We start from the raw sequence: 15,325 nt of genomic DNA on the forward strand, positions 1-15,325 counted from the left end.
CTGACTTAGGGACACACATAACACCAAGGGTGGCAACCCTAAGCCTAGAAAACAAATTTAGACACTAAAGTTTCATACTTTGGACCAAAGAGGTCCAAAAAATCAACTCAAGAGATCTAAGCATTCATGAGATAAGTTCAAGACTTTATACCTTGAAAAGATCTTAAATGAAGCAACAATCTCAGATCTACACCTTCTCCTTTGAACCACCACCTTGCTTCAACCTTCACTTCCTTGGAGAATGGATCAAAACACCAAGAATGCTCTTAAGAGGCCTTCCAAACACAAGAACACACAATATATGAATTAGGGTTTCCTGGGAGCTACTTTAGGATGAGAGGGAGGCTGGTCCCTAAGACATAATGTTCTTTATATAGTGCTCAACCCTAACAATTAGGGTTTTGGGGATCCTAAGCATACGTCTCCCAAACCTGCGTCTACTTTTCCATCTCTACGTTGGGCGTACCCCAACTTACGCTGGGCGTACTCTCACGCATGCCACATTTGCATGCATGGGATTGCCTTGCCACTTATTTCTATTAGGGACCAAAATTGCCAATAACTTCAAAATACCATAACTCCCTCATCCTAGGCCCGTTTCCAACGAACCTTATATCCACGAAAAGGTAGCGAGAAGCCCTACACTCATAACAACACACCCAAGCCTTAAAACCCTCAGAATAAAACCCAAAACCCATAAAAGACCGAGATATCAATTACTGTCATACCCTTGGCTTCCGAGGACACAATCGAATACACAGATCTCTTAAACCATGGAAACTATATCCGAAATGGCCTAAATCCTTCCTTTCCCGAATCCTTAAACCCCATGACAACTGATGATTGGGCCGCAGCCCCAAGCAACAAGGCAAATCTAAAACCAGGTGTTACATACGGACTGCTGATGAGCACAATCAGCAGTTATATGGACTGATGATTGCTCATCGGCAGTCCATATGGATGCTAATTATGCACATCCGCAATCCATATAACTGCTGATTGTGCTCATCAGCAGTCCGTAAAACTGCTGATTGTGCCTACATGCAAATTTCGAAAATAAATACAAAAATTGTCAAATCTTTTTTTAGCCTAGATATTACTTAGATGCACCATTTGGAGAAGATTGGTGTTTTTTGTGTTGAAAAATGATGAGTTGATTATTAGTTCGCAAATTCACATGTTTTTTTTAGTTCTCACAATAACCCACACACACACACACACACACACACACACACACATATATATATATATATATATATATATATATATATATATATATATATATTAAGAAAACGAAAAAAATAATAAATAAATAAATAATAAATAAAACAGCAAAACTTAGTATACATGTCTCTAAAAACATTTTTTAATATCTTTTTTAAAAAATATTAATAAAAATTAAAAAAACACAAAAAGAAAAGAAAAACTCATTTAAATGATGTTCCATAGACGTTAGTCGCATGCGATTATTTTCTCGAGTGTATATTACGTTCCACAGACGTGTGTTGTAACGTCACATTTTCACAAACAAAATTTTCATTTTTAATTAAGGTAAAACATCATTCCATAAACCCAAGTTAAGAAACCCATTTGTGCCAAAATTACAATATGTTTGAAAATCAGAATAATATAATAAATGCGAAATCTCCAATATTGTTGATGAGTGTGTATAGTCATGTATTCGTCTTCCCACGATCAATAAAGGTACCTGATAAACATTTAATCCATAACTGTAAGTCAAAGCTTAGTGAGCCCCCCTCCCCAACACACACACACACACTCACCCACCAACAATATATATATATATATATATATATATATATATATATATATATCACACATCACAATATAATAATCAACTATGGGTTATCAGCAACTCTAGGACTATCAGCAGTCATGAATATCACATATAACACAACAATATAAACACATATAGGTAATCAGCAACCCTGAGACTATCAGCAGTCTTGGAGTTACCAACAACTCAATAAATACACATAAAAACAATAAGCAAATAAGATTCAGTTAATCTATCATGCACCCTACTATGACATATGTGATATAGTGAGAAGACTTCACTACTGTATATTGGGCCTCATATAGTACTATACGCACTAATGAATACATAACTATACGTAACCAGAAGTGAGATAGACAATCTAACAGGTGATCCTACTTTAAAGCCATAACCAAACAAGGAACAGACAAAAAAACCTAGGTCGATAGTTTTCATTGGGCGGAGCTTTTTTCCATCCATTTATTGGCCGAAGCTTTTTTTTTTTCACCAATTTCATTTTTCGGCCATAAATTTTTTTTTCTCTCTGAAAAAAAAGTTTCCGAAAAAACCAAAGTTTTTAAATTTAATTCTCTACAAAATGAGCAATAATATGAAAAAAAAATTAAAAATAATATTTTAAAAAAAACCTAGAAAAAAAAATCACCAAAAATTATAAAAATATAAGCAATACTTCTACTCACTATACTAGTGACTTTGTAAGAAGAATTTTTAAAAAATATGGAAAATGACTTAAAAAGGTAATGAAGTTCCAAAAATGTACAAAAAAGAGCATTGTCTTTTTTTAGTATACAAAAAACATTAAAGTACATTTTTTGTACACAAAATACAAACGAAATACACATGTGTTCAAATAAAACATTGTGGTAACCGGTTGCCTCAAGTAAACAGAAAAATGACTTAAAAAGGTAACGAAGTTTCCAAAATGTTCAAAAAAATACTATTGTGTTTTACTATAAAAAGTACCATTGAAGTATAACATTAATACACAGAATACCAACGAAGTACACATTTTAGTACAAAAAATACCATTGAAATTTCCCAAATGTTCATAAAAAAATAGCAATGTTATTTTTTCAGAGCACCTTTTGTTAACTTCGTTGTTTCCGGATTATGTAAAACATGGTAATTGAAGATTATTCACCGTCGTACCAGTTCACACAAGTTGCGTACTCTCATTTATTCCTTCACTCGATCAGTTTGTATCTAATTACAATCATAGAAAAACATATAACTAAGAATCCATCAATTAGGATGCAAGTCGTTCAAGTGCTCCAACACATATGCTTCTCTCTTTACTTTGACTACAAATCGTCATCAAATCAGCCACATGACGTTGAGTGTTCCTGACCCTTCATCTCTCACCGGTCCCGGAGAATTAAACGTAACCCCTACTCTCTATATCCACATTTAGGAATTCTCATGACATAACATCACACTCATTTCTCCTTTGTGTCTCACTTGTGCCGTAACACTAATGAACGGATAACCTTGATGCACAATATGTTTATCTACATAATGTATATATGTTTTAGGTTCGAGGCATATAATGCGATTGGGAAGCAAGAATGTTTAACTAAGGTTATTACCCACTTACCTCTCATGTTACCACAAGAACGATCGAGCGAAGGGATGAAAGAGATTGCACAACTGTTGTGAACTGATATGACGATGCATGATCTCCGATGACTGTGTTCTACATAATCCGACAACAACGAAATTAACAAAAAGTGCGTTATTTTTTGAACATTTTGAAAACTTCGTTATGCTTTTAAGTCATTTTTTCATTTACCTAAAGTACCTAGTTACCACAAGGTTGTATTTGAATACATGTGTACTTCGTTGGTATTCCGTGTACAAATAATATGCTTTAATGGTATCGTTTGTACTAAAAACACAACAATGATATTTTTTGAACATTTTGGAAACCGGGTAACATGATGGTTACCTACAATTATGGGTGAGCGCGGTGTGGTTCGGTGCGGTTATTTACCAAAACCTCACCACTAACCGCAAATGCGGTTAATCCATTTTCAAAAACCGCTTGGTGCGGTTGTTTTTGTGGTGCGGTTAGGCGGTTATTTTTGCGGTGTGGTTTGTTTTTTAGTGTTTCGGTTATTAACCGTATGAATTTGGTGCGGTTATTTTGTGTGGTTTTTAACAGCAGTTTAGAGTTCAAACAGTTTTAAGAGTTCAAACATATTACTTATAATAATAATAATAATAATAATAATAATAATAATAAAAAGAATAAGGTACATGAAAATTAACTTAAATCACAAACAAATAATATCTTAAAAACGTGAAATCACTAGTAATTAACAATAAATATCTTAAAATTGTGAAATTTCACTATTTTCCGAAGTTAAACATAACAAAAAACAAACACTTTTGTCTTCTAGAATTTTATCATTTTTCATCCATGAAACTTGTCTTATTTTTAATATTTAATATATTAATAATTAATAAAAAAAATTGTATATAATATATGCGGTGCGGGGCGGTTTTTTTTTTGCGGTTTTTGAAAAACTGAAAACCTCACCATCGGTTTTTATTGCGGTTGCGGTTTATCAGTTGCGGTTTATGCAGTTAATAGTCGGTTCAATGGTATTTTGTGTACTACTTGCCCAATTTGACTAGTCCAACACCACAACCCAAACCCAATATGCTTAACTCATTACTTGATCCATTTTATTAAGTGAGTAGGACAAGACTTATAAGGTGGGAAAAAGTTTTCTCTTCCTCCTATGTGGGACAAATCCTACATTGTAATTTTGTAGAACAAAGTTCCAACAATAATTGTTATGACAAATGTAATCAAACACGAAACTGAACAAACAGAAACATAAATAAATCAAATTAATATATATCAAAGATTCACAAATCAGAAGAACATACTTGAATGTTGACGTTTACAACAGAAAATAGAAACTCGTAATAGTAGATTGAGGCCTGCAATTGCAGTGTCCTAACACAGAAATTGCCCTGGAATGGGTCTGTCTTGAGGATACAACAACCAATTTAAGAACAGATCTTGAATCTGTCGAAATTCACCATGATCCCTTTGATATGAAGAACGATTTTTGAGAGAAAGTGTGTGTTTTTCATTGGCCTGCAAATTCTGTCTGAATTCCTCCATTTATACTTCTCTGATAACTTCGATTTCTTGCGTTTCATTATGTTTAACCTTTGTAGATCTGCAAATTATCTCCAATCGGTCAAGAATTGGTTGAATTTGCTTGAAATACATATACTCTGGTTCTGTTTGATTTTCTTCTAAACGCGATGGAAATCACTGGAGGTTGTAGAAATCTCTCTAATTCTTTGTATTATAGCTTCTACACATTTAGTTTTTTAAAAACCCTGATCGATTTGAAGAGGTCTCGTTGTAATTTCATGTCAAATAGAAGCAAGTAAATTATTTTCTTTTTAATGGTGTTCTTCATTTTTTTAATCCCTAATTTCAGATACGTATTTGGTCTATTGTAACTTTAGTGTTTGATTTTTTGTTGTTATTTAAGTTTGAAAACATTTTCTGACGATTAGTACTTTATAAACTCATGATTTTTTTCAAAAATGAAGTTGAATACAAAGATGCTTACAAGGTGTTTGATCTAATGTCTCAAAGAAACCATATAATGGAAAAATTCAAATTCTTGAGGATTTTCTTACAGTTGTTATTATTCGCTTTTTAAACCCTATTCCATAAATGTATTTGGTTTACTTTTATGTTTGACTTTTTGTTGAAACATTTGTTGAATATTAGTACTTTCTAAATTTATGTGTGTGTTCATAAATAAAGTCGAATGCAATAATGCTTACAAGGTGTTCGATTTGATGTCCCAAAGAAACATCTTGAAAAATTTAAACTCTTAAATATTTTTTGTTCTTTTTCATTTGTTTATATATGCGATAAATAGTTATGTAATTGATTAAAAGAATGATAATATGGTTTTACTTGAAATTAACTTGTTAAACAAATTGATATATGCATTCAAAATGTAAAATACCAATGTTATTGCTGTCAAATCAAAATAAAGTTTTGATCATAACTTTATGTATGATACAAATATATGATTTTGGGTTAATGAGTGATATATACATTTAGAAAGTAAAATGCATACCGATAGAAAAATTTATATTGATATACTTTTGTTGTTTGATGTATTTGCAATATTTCAATCAATTTTCGATGGTGATACTTAAGGTTTTGATAACTCAGATCCATCATTTAGGAACTTGCACTCTTGTTAATATTATAAATATCGAAGAACCGGATATGCTCTTTAATTTGGATGTTGTGTTGCTATAGTTCATGTGTTTTTGTCACATATTTTAAGTTTTTCTTCCACTTGTTTCACTAGAAAGTTGCCATGGAAGATTTAATGAGATTATAGTAGAAAAGTTATTGCATCTTACCAAATATAAGGAAGAAACATGTTACAAATATATTGTTGTTTGATTTTAATTTGTGCAAACCTAGATCTTTGACAACTATGGAGGATTTCGATAATTTGTGAAGTTTCAAAAAGAAGAAGATTTTATAGTGAAACTCATTTGAAATAAGTTTAATTTATGATTGTAGAACATGGAGTTTATGATTGTTGGTCAAAGTGTATTTGAAGATAGATCGTTCGTTTGGTTGGACTTAAAGACTCTTGGATTTATTTTTATTTTTGCTTGTTTGTATGTTTGTAATGGTTGTCGTGTCAGGTTCTTTAAGAAAACAAAGTTAGTTTGGTATGTTATCCGGTTATGAACTTTGTTAATATTCATTCTTAGTAGTTTATAGTTTTGGATATTAAATTGTGATCATAGCTTTTGGATTTTCAAATTAAAATGTGAATTCCAAGCTTCTATTATATATATATATATATATATATATATATATATATATATATATATATATATATATATATATATATATATATATATATATATATATATATATATATATATATAGAGAGAGAGAGAGAGAGAGAGAGAGAAACTGTTCATCATAATCAAAATTTTTTTGGATCAAGTGAAGTTATGGATCATATTAGTTGGATTATTATTTTGTGGATCATAGTCAATGATACAAAACTTATTAAGATTAAATTATTAGTTGCTATAATGCTAACATTGATGATATATCTTATATAAGTTGTCCATCTTAAATAATCAAAGAACTTATTCATGTCATATTTTTAAATCATAGAAATTATTGATAAAAGTTTTTGGATCATAGACTTTTTTAAACATAAATATTTTCATGTTAATTAATAATAATGATGCAAAACTTATGATACATATTTTACAAACCCTCTATGATAAATAATCAGAAAATATATGGATTACATTATTATGGATCATGTTAACTTATGGATCATAGTCATCATCCAAAAGTTTTTTTATTCTTGTTATATGTTTTGATCATACAAACCTTGTCATATATTTTTTGGATCAAAGGCATTTTTCAATGATAAACATATGTATTAGATATCATATAAGTTGGATCATTGTTTTGAGGATAATAGTCATGATCCAAACATTCATCATTCATGTTGTATTTGTGAATCATAGAAACTTTGGGTCATAACTTTAGATTATATTAAGAGTAGATTATTAATTGAACTGATCCTAGCTATTATGATTTAATTTTGTATACATGTTCCTTCATAATTGAAATAACTTTGTATCAAATTATTATGGATCATGATAAGTTATGAAACATAGTCATGATCCAAAGTTCATGATTCATGTCAATCTTTTTGAATCACATTTTCTTTATCATAGTTTTTGGATCATATACATTTTGAATCATAAACATTTTCAAATTAATTAAATTAACTATTAACAATAATGATCCAAACCTTTATGATGCTTCTTATATAAATTGGATATTACAATAATAAAATATTTCGATCATGTTAACTTCTCATCCATAATAACACGATTCAAATTCCTATATGTTCCAAAACTATTAGATGTTATCATAAACATATTATTCCAAACATTAAACTAGTATTCAATACATCATGTTATTCAAAACATCAAACCAACATAGTAATGAATGATATAGTATATGTATCATAAAGATATGTTAAAAAAATCAATGAAATTCGTATTATTAAGAACAATTTATATTGTTGATTCTTCTATTCGAAATTGGCAGTTTCATGTATCATATTTGATATATCTTTAACACTTATGGTATTGTCTTGGATTATTCTTTTCTTGTTAGATCTAATATAACATGAGTAAGATTCATAATTTTTCAGGTTTAAAAGAATCACATTATACAAAAAAAAAACATAAATAAGAAAATAAGTTACTTTCAAAACAACTTTCTAATTCGGTTGTTTTTTGTTTCCTATTGTTTCATCATCAATATCCATTATAGATTCTATATTACTAGTAAATGCCCTATAATATCTTGGAATTCATTTTTTATTGGTATCTTCAAAAAAGAGATCCGCATGACTTCTTTTTTTTCATATTTCAAATCCAAAACCATCTAAAACTTGGAAAATTAACAATTTCTTTAGCCATTTAACATAACTATATATGTCAAGTATATATATATATATATATATATATATATATATATATATATATATATATATATATATATATATATATATCAATGTTGTAAAAATCCCGACTAGATCCCGATTAATCTCCGATTAATCCCTAGGCGCTATTCGACCGATTAGAGGGCGTCTACCGATTAATCCTTACATACAAAATAAATGAAGCAGTAGAAAACGATGAAATTTTAACACTTTGAAGAAATTATATCTCAATAGAAATTATTTGAGGAATGATTAATGTTGTATTAATCATATTAACCTATTTTATTATGATATTAGTGGTATTTATGAACTTTGTGATGATATTAGTCATATTTAATTTTTTAAAATTCAACAAATTATCAATTAAAGGTCCCCGATTAATCCCCGCCTAGCCGATTAATCCCTAGACCCCAGTCCACCGACTAGCCAACGTCGAGCGTTTTTTACAACCTATATATATATATATATATATATATATATATATATATATATATATATAAAAGAACAAAAATCAACAGAAAGGCACATCCAAAAATTACATCAATTTCTCAAAATATAATGGAAAATTAACAAGTTTTGACTTTATATTTAAGTTAAATATTTCATTTTTATTTTGTTTTTTTTTTATTTCCATATAAAAATTCTAAAGAAAAAACAGATTGTATTTATATGATTAAAAGCGATTTTTAACCTAGAAGAAAAAATAGAGCATGAGATAACATTTTTTTTTCCTAAACCCTGTTTTTTTAACCTAGAATTTCAGCTTGCTTCAATGTTCTCAGCAAATAATTGAAAAAAAATTGTTATCGTACATGATTTCATATGATATAAAACACTTTCTAAATTAAATTTTTGTTTTTTAACCTAAAATGAAAAACTACAATACCTAAAAAAATCAAAGTTTAAATCATGTTTTTCAAGAAGAAATTACATTGATTCATAATGAATATCACTCCGAAGTAATGTGATTTCCACAAAAACACAAAAAGTTTCGTTAATTGAACTAACATGATTTTCAAAAATCGATTTCTATAAAAAAAAACATATGTTAGTAAATAACCTTCTAAATGCAGTCTGTCAAACATGATTTAGTATATCTAATGTAAACTAACCTGATCAAATTAGAATCTTCATATTACAAGATAAATAGAAGTAATCGTTTCCTATGTAATGGAATAGTTCTTGCGATGAAGAAGACGATAATATGATTCGTAACCCTAAGACACACCTTTTTACAGCTTGTTAGTAGCCCAAGATGGGCCTGATTTCAGCTCCTTATTAGCCCAATGACGATTTCAGTTTTTGTCCAGCCCATTCAATTATATTTTGACGTAACTACCCTTAATTAAGATGATTGGTCGAGAATTGTCCTCGCAGTCCTCACCAAATTTGAAATCCTTACCGGATCTGCACCATATATATAAAACAATGAAAACTTATGAGTTTGTGTCACCTCAACCTTATATTTTGAACAAGAATCCATCCAAATTTTGAACTACATGATGATAATCGATGATACATAAGAAATTATTTCATATTAGCAAAACATGTTTTTTTATTTTTTTTATTTTGAAATTTTGAATTTAAAAGTGGTTAAGGACGTGAAAAAAAAGAGAAACAGTTGTTAAAACTCCCTTTAAATATATATATGACCATAACACTCTCATATATAAACTTATTATATTTAATTTATTGCTAATAAAAATTAATTTCTAAAGTACATGTATTTGATTTTTATAAGATAAAATTTGTTTACGCATTTTCGCAAAGTATTTATATTTTCGCATGAACCTGCTTTTTATATATCTTATATATTATACTATATTATAAAGCATATTACACATATCTTGAATTTTAAGAGGTATAAGTCACAAATCTTTTTGTACAAATCATTTATGCATAAATAATTCATTAATACTTGCCAAAAGTTTGAAGAATTGAATTAAAAAAAGTAATTAAGAAATTCAATTTAGAGCAAAATAAAAATTTTAAAATATTAAGTTCATATATATAAATTAATTTATATTTCTTAAACTAGACACTAATATTAATTAATTTACATCAGTAGTATAAATAGGCAATATAAATATAAGATATAAACATAAATATTTTATATAAAAGTGGTAATTTTTTATTACATAATATGTAACGTCCCAAACATAAGGCACGAAAATTTCATTTTTCAATTAATAAAAACAATATCCCAAAACATCATCATAAAACTCAAGTGGAACAAATGTATCAAACATCATAAAATATCAAAGTTATCATGAAATGCGGAACAATATCGTTTGTGCACTGTAATCACCCTGAGCTCTTCCCTTTTGCACCAGAAGTACCTGAAACATAAACTGAAAACCGTAAGCACGAAGCTTAGTGAGTTTCCCCCAAATACCACATACCACACATATCAAACATATAATGAGCCCCGCCCGACGAGTGTAACGGCCCCCGCCCTAACTCGCATAACGGGCCCCGTCCACTGAGTATAATGGACCTCGCCCTAACTCGCATAACGGGCCCCGCCCACTGAGTATAATGAGCCTCACCCTAACTCTCACAGGGGCCATGCCCATCATACAAACATACAAGTATAACAAGTAATGACATATGGATTACCCATTGGCCCCCACCCACTAACCATACAAACACATACACATGCAAGAGTCATGCAGACATCTAGCACCCTAACATAATAACCATGGGTCGGCATTGGTGCCTTTGACCCGCTAAACACAGTGAGGAAGACTCACATCAGGCTGCTGAATCTCACAGATAAATCTCTAGTTGCTGGTCCGAAAATCCCCGCGTTATCATCATAAAATAACATCCAATTAATAATTAGATCACGGCTCATACTAAGAGTCCAAACTAGGGTTAAAGACCATTTTACCATTTACCTAACTTTACCCAAGGCCAAAACCCAAACCAATTACTTAAAAAAGCCCAATTCCAAAAATAGTCACCCAAGCCCATCTATGGCCCAATCTTCCAATTGGGCCTAAACCCCTTCGTGGGCCTTCATCCAAAAGAGTCCAAACTAGAAATCTGATGGCCCAACAAATACCTAAACTCCTAAGGTCCACACATGGCCCAAAACCGAGAAGCCTAAAACCGAAGCCCACCTGCTGAGTACGCTGGGCGTACTCAGCTTGTACGCTTAGCGTACACGCTTTGGGGCTAGTGTGTATACATATATATATATATATATATATATATATATATATATATATATATATATATATTAATGTTATGGTGTAAATGTGTAATTAAACAACTAATGCATATTAATAGCAATTTTCCTACGTGAAACAATGATGCTACAAATATAATAGAACCAGGCGAACGTCCGCACGTTGCGCAGAAACACCTATATAGTTGAAGTCTTTATAAATATATATTTTTTTTAAATATGACAAGAACGTTGTTGTTAAATTTGATATAATAATTTGTATACTAAATTGATATAATATATTGATTATTTTGAATTATATGATAATGTATACATCTATTATAAGTGCATAATTTCAATCGTTTGAATGACTTATACCCGCGAGTTACACATGAATAAAATTAAATATAATATATGGTTTAATGTTATTTATAGTTGTTTTTATTGTTAATTAATATTTTAAAATTTATTTGCTTAACTTTTTAAGTTCTATCATTATAATTATTTAAAACATCAAACATTGTTTTTTGATTTTAAAGGTAATAATATAATCATTTATATAGAGTTATTTTTAACTATTTTTATTGTAAGTTATTTTAAGCTACTTATTTGAAAACTTTTAACCATTATAAAAATATATTTAGGAAATATTTTAGTTAAATTGAGATTACATTTTAGTTTTTGCATTTATCACTACAATTTATCACTTTTAACTATTTACAAAATACTCTTTGGTTTTTTAAGTGGAACTGAAATTTATATTTAAGTTGACACTGTAATGTATTTAAATTAATAATTTAAGTATTTTGTCTAAGCTGTTCAAAAGTTGTAGCTTTAAATTGATAATGGTTTACATACAACAATATTTTAAATCTAATAAATTAATTATAATATGTTGAAAGTTAAAGACATAACTTTATAAGTAGAAGTAAATATATTATTTTAAAATTGAAATTTAGTTTATTTATGATTACACTTTAGGTTTGATTATTTAACCTTATTAACCAACTTATAATCATTATTAGAAAGACACTACAATTTATCACTTTTAACTATTTACAAAATATTTTTTTGATTGTTTAAGTTAAATTAAAATTTATATTTAAGTTGAGTAGGTAATGTTATATTTAAATTAATAATTTAAGTATTTTATACAAATTTTTCCAAAGTTGTATGTTCAAAATGATAATGGTTTACATCCAACAATATATTAAAACTAATAAATTAAGTATAATATGTTAAAAGTTAAAAAAAACATAACTTTATAAGTAGAATTAAAGATATTATTTTAATATTGAAACTTAGTTTATATATGATTACACTTTAGGTTTGATATTTATTTAACCTTATTAACCGACTTATAATTATTATTAGAAAAAAATTGAAAAGTCATGAGAGTTTCAAATGAATGTGGTGAAAGGAAAAATGCATGAGAGTTTCGAATGAATGTGGTGAAAGGAAAAAAAAAGTTTCCTTTATAAGTATATATAGATATAGATATAGATATATAGATAGATACGTGGTGTCATATTAACAATTGAAAATGTTGCTTTAACATGAAAAAAACATATTTGTGCCACTCTAGTAAATGAAATTTTGCTTTAACATGAAAAAAACATGTTTTGGTTAGCATCATAAAACCTAACAAAAAAAAGTTTATTTAGATTAAAGGAAATGCTATAATTTTTGTTAGGTTAAATTTACGTGTAATCAAGGTCGTATTTTTTGTAATTAAAATTGTATTAAAAGTTGTATATAAGTATAAAAATATATTACAGTATATTTTAAGCATTAAAAAGATGCATTTGCATGTAAAAACAGATTGAATTTGTATTCTATATAATACATGCAGCTAATCCGGAAAAGGGTTGCACTTTTAAAAAAATTTGATTTGGGTCTAAGACAACTTCGGCTAACACGACAGTTGATAAAGTGTTACTTTAGGCAAAATGCAACTTTTTCAAGGCTTAATGCAACTGTTTACCGAACATGCATCAGCTTCATTTCGTTGTAGTGATTGTAATTTAGATTTGGGTTAATGTCATAAAAACCTTCATGTTTTCAAGGTTTTGTCGGTTTTGCCCAAAGTTGAATTTTATGTCCGTTTTTACCCTAACATTTTCGAAAAAATGCTCGGTTTTACCCTTTTACCGGTGATAATAGGTTTTCTAGGTTACCATTATATTAAATTCGCAAAAAAACCCTTAACTTTACCATTTTTTTTTGCGTTTTTACCCTTAAGTTTATAATTTTTTTACACTTTTACCCTAAGTATTTTTTTGTCATAATATACGTATTCATGCAGAAAAATCGTATTTATATACGAAAAAATGTTTAATTAAATATTGTATTTTTTTAATGTTATATATATATATATATATATATATATATATATATATATATATATTTGTTTGTGTGTGTGTGTGTTTTTGCAAGATTATATCATTTAAAAAGATAAATAATATTTTTAGAATTATGAATACGTGTTTTATAGATATAGTTTTTAGAAGTATAAATACATATTTTTACATTTTTATATATTAATATGTATCTATACTTCTAAAAATATATTTATACTTTAAAAAAAAAACATATAACAAAATACATATTTACACTTCTAAAAATATATGTATATACTTATATAAACATGTTTATGATTGAACAAGTTTTTGATATGTATATTTTTAAATACATAAAAATACGTATTTGTAGTTCTAAAAACATATTAATTTGTTTTTTTACATCTTAAATGGTTTATCCAAGAAAAAAACCTACACACACACACACACACACACACACACATATATATATATATATATATATATATATATATATATATATATATAAAGAAAGAAATAACATTAAAAAATGTAAATACAATATTTAATTAAATTTTTTTCGTATATAAATATGATTTTTCTGCATGAATACGTATAATATGAAAAAAATACATAGGGTAAAAGTGTAAAAAAATTATAAACTTAAGAGTAAAAACGTAAAAAAACTGTATACTTAAGGGTTTTTTATGAAGTTAATATGATGGTAACCTGTTATCACCGGTAAAAGGGTAAAACCGAACATTTTTTGGAAAATGTTAGGATAAAAACGGACATAAAATTCAACGACAAAACCCTAAAAACTTGAGGGTTTTTATGACATTAGCCCTTTAGATTTTAATGGTCATAAGTTGTTTGTGTTAAATGTAACTCTAATTATTTTATGACACCATTGTATTGTATGTGTTGACAATGTTAAATGTTAAAACTTGACCATTTATGACCAAATTTTGCAAAATGATTTTTTAAAAAATTATTGTTATCAAAATTACTTAAAATATATTTTAAATAACCATTTCAAATAACTCATACGAGATGTATTTCATGATCTACCTCTGGTTTTGTGTGTGCCTTGGCCAAAACCTCCTCTCAGGGTCATCAAAACGTCAAGTCCAAGATCTCGTGCCAAAGTTGAGGATGGCGACATGGCCAATGTTGTTTCCTAGACATGAGTTGGTTTCCCGATCTGCTTTGCAAATTCCAACAACCACCTAAAACTGCTACCATTGTCTACGATGACAATGAAACAATGTCAACGTCGTTTACCTCTCCTTAAATCTTGTCAGTATGTCCAAAATTGTCGTCTCGTTCAAACTCAGAGAGAGGGGAGGGGGGTGAGGTTATTGTATATTATATATATTATACTAGTTTATAACCTGTGGAAACCACGGTTACAAAATTAATTAAACTTTCATAGTAAAAATTCAAAATTATTATCAATTATTTTAAATAAATTATTAATTTA

This window comes from Lactuca virosa, chromosome 5, assembly GCF_052849685.1.
Source record: "Lactuca virosa cultivar CGN04683 chromosome 5, Lactuca_virosa_CGN04683_v6, whole genome shotgun sequence".
Taxonomy (NCBI): Eukaryota; Viridiplantae; Streptophyta; class Magnoliopsida; order Asterales; family Asteraceae; genus Lactuca; species Lactuca virosa.